The 7,256-nt window shown below is 38.1% G+C and overlaps 1 protein-coding gene across 2 annotated transcripts in view; it reads right to left on the reverse strand.

Moving 5' to 3' along the window:
- The window catches only part of Chd2 (chromodomain helicase DNA binding protein 2), a 128,092-nt gene extending 121,075 nt beyond the window's left edge, over positions 1–7,017 (reverse strand). For both annotated transcript variants that reach the window (XM_050149141.1, XM_050149140.1), the window contains exons 1-3: positions 6,679–7,017; positions 4,469–4,537; positions 3,853–3,939 (exon numbers count right to left, since the gene is read on the reverse strand). The gene's annotated coding sequence lies outside the window, so the exon portion shown is untranslated. The remainder of the gene's footprint in view (positions 1–3,852; positions 3,940–4,468; positions 4,538–6,678) is intronic.
- Positions 7,018–7,256: the final 239 nt, after the last annotated feature.

The raw sequence follows: 7,256 nt of genomic DNA on the forward strand, positions 1-7,256 counted from the left end.
AGAGAAACCCCGCAACAAAAAAAAAAAAAAAAAAAAAAAAAAAAAAACCTGTCTTGAAAAACCAAAAAGAGAATTGGTTTAAAACAAAAATCAGAAACGCAGGCACGATGGTTGACACCAGTAATCTCTTAACTCCAGACTAAAACTATGTCTAATACATACTTACATACACACACACAAAGTATGTATTTTAAAACCACCTTGGTAATCTGAATTGAAAGGATTATGATAACTGGTACACATTAACCATTTAAATCTTGTGGCTAAAGAGATGACTCAGAAGGTTAAGGTACTTGTTGCTCTTGGGTAAAACAAGGGTTTGGTTCCCAGTACCCCAAATGATGGCTCACAACCATCTTTAACTCCAGTTTGAAGAGAATCCAATAACCTCTTATAACCTCCAAGTGCACCAGGCATGCACACAGTGCAAATACATACATGCAAGCAAAACACTCATTCTCATAAAAAGTTTTAAATCCTAAGAAACCCTGAATTTATTTCCTGCAACCCACAAGGTGAAAGAAGCCTATTCCTCAAGTTGTCCTTTGACCTTCAAATTCAAATTTGCAAACACACAAATATTAAAATAAATTTAAGATAAAAATGTCTCCTGAAGCACAGACCTCTGGAGATTTATTAAATAATGCATAAATCCTAACAAAAAATGCCGTTTTAAAAAAACAGTTCACCCCGCCACACCCGCAAAAGCAGAAGCAGGCAGATCTCTGTAAATTCACGGCCAGCATGGTCTGCAAAGTGAGTTCCAGGAGAGCCAGAGCTATTACATAGAGAAGTGTTGGATGGATGGATGGATGGATGGATGGATGGAAGGAAGGAAGGAAGGAAGGAAGGAAGGAAGGAAAATAATCAGGCCAAATAATCAGGCCGCCTATCACAAAAGATTTGTAATATTCTTAAATTTAGGGTATAAGACATGACGCCTGGCACGGGTAATGCCAGCACTTTCAATGCTAAAGTAGAGCTAAATTGGCTTAGAGCTTAACTGGGCTTTGATGTCCAAGCCTAACAATCTTCATGGAAGAGCCAATTCCTAAAGGCTGTCCCTGACCTCCATGTTCACACAAGTACATAAACACAATTTTTTAAAATAAAAAGGCTGGGGAAAGCTGAGCGACCATGTTTTTCTGCCATGTACAAGTCCACATTAACAAAGGAAAACAAAAATGCAGAACAAGTAAAAAAATTGAAAAAATGGTAATTATAGCAAAAATAGCCTTTGAAAATAAATTTTGCATTAAACCTAGAAGGGGGAGAAATCTGTGAACTGAGGTCATTTACCTTTGAAATGCAGAAATCTTTCTATGAAAAGAAATTAAAACATAGAAGGCATAAAAACTAAATCTTGTTTATAATCAAGGTCAACTGTAAACATGAGAACAGTCACCTTTGAATATGTTTACTAAAGTAGAACAAAATTTAAATGCTTTTATAGCAGAAATCTAAATCTTCACTGCTTACAGAGAATGTTTTTTTGAGGCTGATGACCTTGAACGTCTGAGTTCCTTGCCTCCACTTCCCAAGGGCTAGAAATAGAGATACCACCAAGCAGCTTTCTGCAATGCTAGAGATTGGACCCAGGGCTCTGTGCACGTTAACAAAGCCCTCTACCACCTGAGCTGTATCTTCAGACTCAATTTCTTACTTAATTAATTTTCTGGTATCTGTATTAACACTGTAAATATTTGGGAATACATCAAAACTATATAAGCAACTTCCTAGGTTTTATTATTCTAGTAGTGTTACAACAGACATTCCCAATAAGCAATGGGGTAAAAAAAAAAAAAAAAAAAAAAACAGTCTACAGTCAAAATAGTCCTCGGAATTATTTTTAATCACACAATTTAAGAGCAAAGCGATGAAAGCTGTACACTCTAAACCCTTCACACAAATTAAAAGATTTAAGACTCCAGAATAAAAGTCAAGATTATATACCCTATTTACATTATAGGTGAAGAAGCATCCTGATTGCTCGATCATCACATAAATCTGATTCAACAGTAAAATGTCAAAGGACAAATGAAACAGATTTTTAAATGGTCAAAAAGCAATGGGAAAACCGAAAGAAAACTTACATTATAACCATCTATGTCACACATTCAAAACTATAAATGTCAGTTTCATGGTCCAAAAATCACTTGTGATTAGCTGCAAAACAGCTTCTTTTAATTTTTTGCTATATTAATCCTCTAACGTTATGGAAACATTAAATGTATTCCAACATAACACAACTAGATAAGGATATTTTTAATTAAAAAATTAAGGAATTTGTCCAAAACACTAAGATTAAGTATTCATTACTACAGTTTTTAAGTAGAAAATATTTGACCAAAAAAAATTTACCTTGATGATATAATAAAATTATTACATATACCTTTGTAGGTCAAATAATCCCATCTACATAAGATTCTGACAACTACCCTCATGTGCCAGTAAACTTTTCCATCAAATTAGCTTGAGTAATTCACACACTAAATATAATCAGTATCATAAAGATAGTAATAATACATGGTTCTTCATAAAAATGTAATTTATTTATCTTGGTTATAAAAGTTGCCTCAAAAGGCTAGGAATTAATTTAGCAGTTATTACATCACTATGAAAAAAGCTCAAAATTTCATTTAAAATTTCTAACCTTCAGCTTTTACTTTTTCTGTTAAAATTATAGCTCTAAGAAGGCCATTATAAACACATTGTCTATTTAGCATAACTTTTAACAGCATCATACAAAATACCTTATTCTCAATTTCTATAGCAATATCCAGCAAATGCCAACTACACATTCTATCAGTTGCAGTGAGAAAATCCTAATCTTAATATCTGTTACAATGTAAGATTAAAGATACCTTTGTGTAGTCTTATCCTTGAAAGATTATAGATTTTAAGCCTATTATTTTCTTTTGTATACAATACAAACTTCAAAAAAATGCAAAAATACTTCATTAAGCTAACACAAAGACAATAAAAATACGTCTATTAACATTATGACCTATTTGAATCAAAACCAAGTAACACAAACTTAATTTTCTATAGATTTCCAACATAAGTGAATGTGCAATCCATTTTAATTAATTCATTGCTTAATTTTTTTCCCCCAAAGTATCACATATTTTCTCTGGCAATTACTTAAAATAATTGAAGATTATTTCTGGATTCAAGCTTGCACGAACAGATTTATTTATATATAGTAGTAGTAAATTTTCTTCATTCACCTTAAATTCACCTATTAAAATATAAACACAGTTTGCTCATAGTATGCTAAACCCAAAACCTTTTGTGCTTGAAATTATTTCTCTTTCGGGTTCAAAAACAATTACCAAGATTCATGATGGAGGACAGCGCTTAGTTTGCTGGAAAATCAGTTTATTTTTGCACTTGTTGAAAGAACAAGCTAGTAATAATGAATAATTTAGCCATAAAATAACAAAGACATCAAAGCTTGTTTTTAGCTTTTGAAATACAGTTCTTTTAGGAAGCAAGGGGAATAATAATTATGAAATTTTTAGGCAGGTGCTGCATGACGGGCAGAGAAGGCACTAAACAGTCCATCTTTCAGGTGCAAGAACAGCACTGGTTTAAACTCGGAGATTTAACCCACGCAAAGGCAAGCACCATTTTATTGGGAAGACCAAATAAATGTCTTACTACTGGATATACTGCATGCATTCATATAAATTATAGTATCAACTGTTTTAATAGTTAACACAAAGTATTTTAGTTTAGGGTAAAAATATTTTGCCATTTTTATATAAGCAGTATGTCTCATCGACTTTAGTGATATTTTTCTACTCAAATGTTAGAAAATATACAAATATGATAATTAAAAAAACTTACTTGCTATATAAAATATAGAACTTCCCAGGGACTCTCCTTTATTCTTAAAGATAAATCTCTATTGTCTCCGTCTTCAAAATGGCACACCTTTTGAGGAAAACAAATCATATTCTAAAAAACGTCTGACGAAGAAGTAACAAATAGAAATGTGAGAACTTTATACAGAACAAAAACTACTATCGATGCTTAGATCAAACTTAAAGACTGCTCGAAAAGCTTAGCCTACATGGCCAGCTATTCAACTTTATTAAATTTCCTTAAATACTTAAAATGTTAAAAATCATTTGCATGGTATCTTAAAGCGGTGAAGGGGGGAAAACATTTTTGGTCCACGTCTGGCTGCAAAAGCCTGTTAGCAAAATTAAACAAAGTCTTAAAAGACAGGCAGTATTATTTTAAGCTATTCAAAAGTACATTACATTACAATGGTTATACAAATATTCTTAACCATTTAGTAAAAGGGCTTCTTGAAGATTTTTTAAATTTCAGATATATATTCATTCAATCACTTTTTAAAACAGTATTAACTGAACGCTAGGAATACAGTTATTCAAATGGCAAAACAAAAATCTAGCAAATTAATTTTATATTAAACCAATATATTTACCAGTCTTACCTGGGGGGAAAAAAGCTGTATTTATTCAGAATCATCAGCAACCACACTAATTATAATCTGGTAAATTACCTTTAAAAAAATAAGAAAAATAATTTAAGTGTTTTGATTTTTACAGACATATTGGCAAAAGACTTGGTATGATGAAAGGAGGAAAATATTCCAAAGACAAGATCCAGGTGGAGATGGGTGGACAAGAGGTGGGGAGACAGGACCTGCACATTTGGGCTGTAGTTAGTCCTATCTTTAATGTCTATCAGTCTTTGTTTTCCTCATTTGGCACTGTACTGAGAAATCCTAGTCGTTAAACATTGCAATCCGTAAGAAATACAAAAATTCAAATGACTACCAATTTGCTTTCCTTTTCCCTTCTTAAAAATCAAGTAATAACCAAAAGCATAGAAAAAGTTGGCAATTTTAGAGAAAGCCATCATCTTAAATTTCTCTTTACCATCTACAAATACCTCTTACATTTAAGAGCATTAAAAATCAACTCCTCCAGGAGAAATTAGTGAACTTAAAATGGCCACTGCTTACTTTAAATTTTAAACTACAAGCTATTTGATCTCACCAAATAGGATATTAGTTTTGTCTTTTAAGCAGCTCTAAAACTTGTGATATCTATGACCTTCATTCAATTTCAAACGAGGGTCCAGAATATTTTGTCTTTTTCCTGCCCAATTTATCATGAAAGATCCTAAGATCTTAAACTGCTAGTAGTTACTTTTACATTTTCCTAGTCAAAAAGGTTTCTGAAGAGCTACGAATTCCCAATCTCTAAACAACTTTCAGTGATAAAACATTTCAAAGCGTTCATTTCAAAAAACAAAATTAGTACTTCAATTCTGTAAAAGCAAGGTATGCGCAACTCATATACCATGCACTAACCTATAAAACGTCCAATTGTTTTTTACTGGAAATACCCTATGAAACATGGTCCAGTCAACCCGTATCTTTGATTTTCGATGGACTACGTAAGTCTCCCCAACATTGTCTTTACGCAATTCTTCACCTTTATAGCACAAGGGTTCCGCAGAATAAAAGACAAATTCAAAAATACACAAAGGTCTGTACATTCCTAGATGCTTCTTCTAACAATTAAACTTGAATTACCTCAAGTATTTTTAAAGAAAACTGCGGTTTTCGTTGCAACTGTTTTTTCAACCCTGTTCCGTTTTTAAGCACATCTCGACTTTATACTTGCAACAAATGCAACAAATATGGCCCCTCTTCATCGCCCATCACGGCCAGTCCTACTTCACTATTTACACTATGGAAAGTAACTTCCGGAACAATTGTGCTATTACAATATTCCTTTACAAAACTTTTTCGATTACAATTTGAAATACTATACTTCTGTCTTTTTAAATAACAAGATGAATTTTAACTTTTAAAGGGTAGCAACTGACTCAAGAACGTTTTAACACTCAGGTGTGAGAAAAGTTACCCATTAGGACTCTTTCCATTCACCGAAAAAAAAGTATCCAACAGTATAGTTAGGCTCAAACATCAGGATGCCAAATGGTCTTGGCAAAAGCACTCGGTAAAAATAAGATGTATTCATCAAACGTCATCACCTAGTACCGAAATTATCAAATCTACTTCCATTAAACTGCCTTGTTGCCGTCGTCATGTTTGAAATACCAGAAGCACTCCTGTAACTTGCCTTTTCTAAAAGACAACAAACGTCACAGACGTTTTAACGAGCAATAAGATACCTCTGCATCTAGAAAACAGTCCTTCTCAAAAACAGCTTGGAAGGAGTTAAAAGCCAACACCCAACGGGGAGATGGGGGAAAGGACAAGTTTTATTATGGTTTAAGCGAAGTAAGACGTTCCATTGTTCTTTTAAATCCGATCCTGAAGATGGGTTCCCACCTCATCGGGAAGAGATTTTTAAGAGGCCGTCTCCGGAGGCTTGTTGTTGCTTCACGCTTAGAAAAATAACTCACCCGAGCAGGCAGGGGCTCCGTGGCGCGGCCGCCGCCCTCTCCCCGCAGCCTCGGAGGACAGCCCGGAGGCCGGCAGGCTGTGCAGAGGGAACGCGGGGGTCCGACCCACTGCCCAGGTGGCTTCGGCTCTCGGCGGCTGCGACCGGGGCAGCGAGTGGAGAACCGGCGAGCAACCCGCAGCCCCTCCCGCCCGCCCTCAAGGACGTCGTGCTTTTCCTCCCAAGGACAAAGGACAATAAAGGGAGCGGGGGAGCAACTCACCAGGTCGAAGCGCGGCCGCCAGCGCCTTCGGCTCACTCTTCCCCGCGTCTCCGGGACTGCTCGCCCGCCGCAGCCTCCCGCCCACGGCTCCGGCCGCCTCCCAGCCGAGCACCCGCGGCTGCCGCAGCGGAGCCACGGGCGTCGCGGGCCCGGCCTTCCCGGGCACCTCTGCCGCGGGCTCCCGCATCCGCGCGCGGCCGCCTCGCTTCGGCGGCGGCCTCCTCGCTCCCCCGGAGCCCTCCGGGACGGCCGGGCGCCGCTCCCAGCGCAGCAGCGAGCCCGTGGGCCGCGGCGGGCCGCCTGACAGCTCGGGTTGCTGCTGCCTCTCCGGCCATCTTGTGCCGTGTGTGGTGTCTCTCCCGTCTCCTCGCTCGGCTTTGCTCCCTCCTCCTCCCCCCCCCCCCCCACCCGCCCCACACACCACACAACATGGCCTCTTCGCTGCGGCGGTGGCTGCGGCGGCGGCAGGAGCTCCGCCGCCTTCCAGCTCGCTCCCCTCCCCCAACCTCCCGCCTGCAGCCCCGGGACCCCCAGTGCGCACGCGCGCCACCACCAGCCCGCCGCGGCCATTGGCTGGG

This window comes from Alexandromys fortis, unplaced genomic scaffold (assembly GCF_014885135.2).
Source record: "Alexandromys fortis isolate MF-2015 unplaced genomic scaffold, M_Fortis_MF-2015_v1.1 scaffold_67, whole genome shotgun sequence".
NCBI lineage: Eukaryota > Metazoa > Chordata > Mammalia > Rodentia > Cricetidae > Alexandromys > Alexandromys fortis.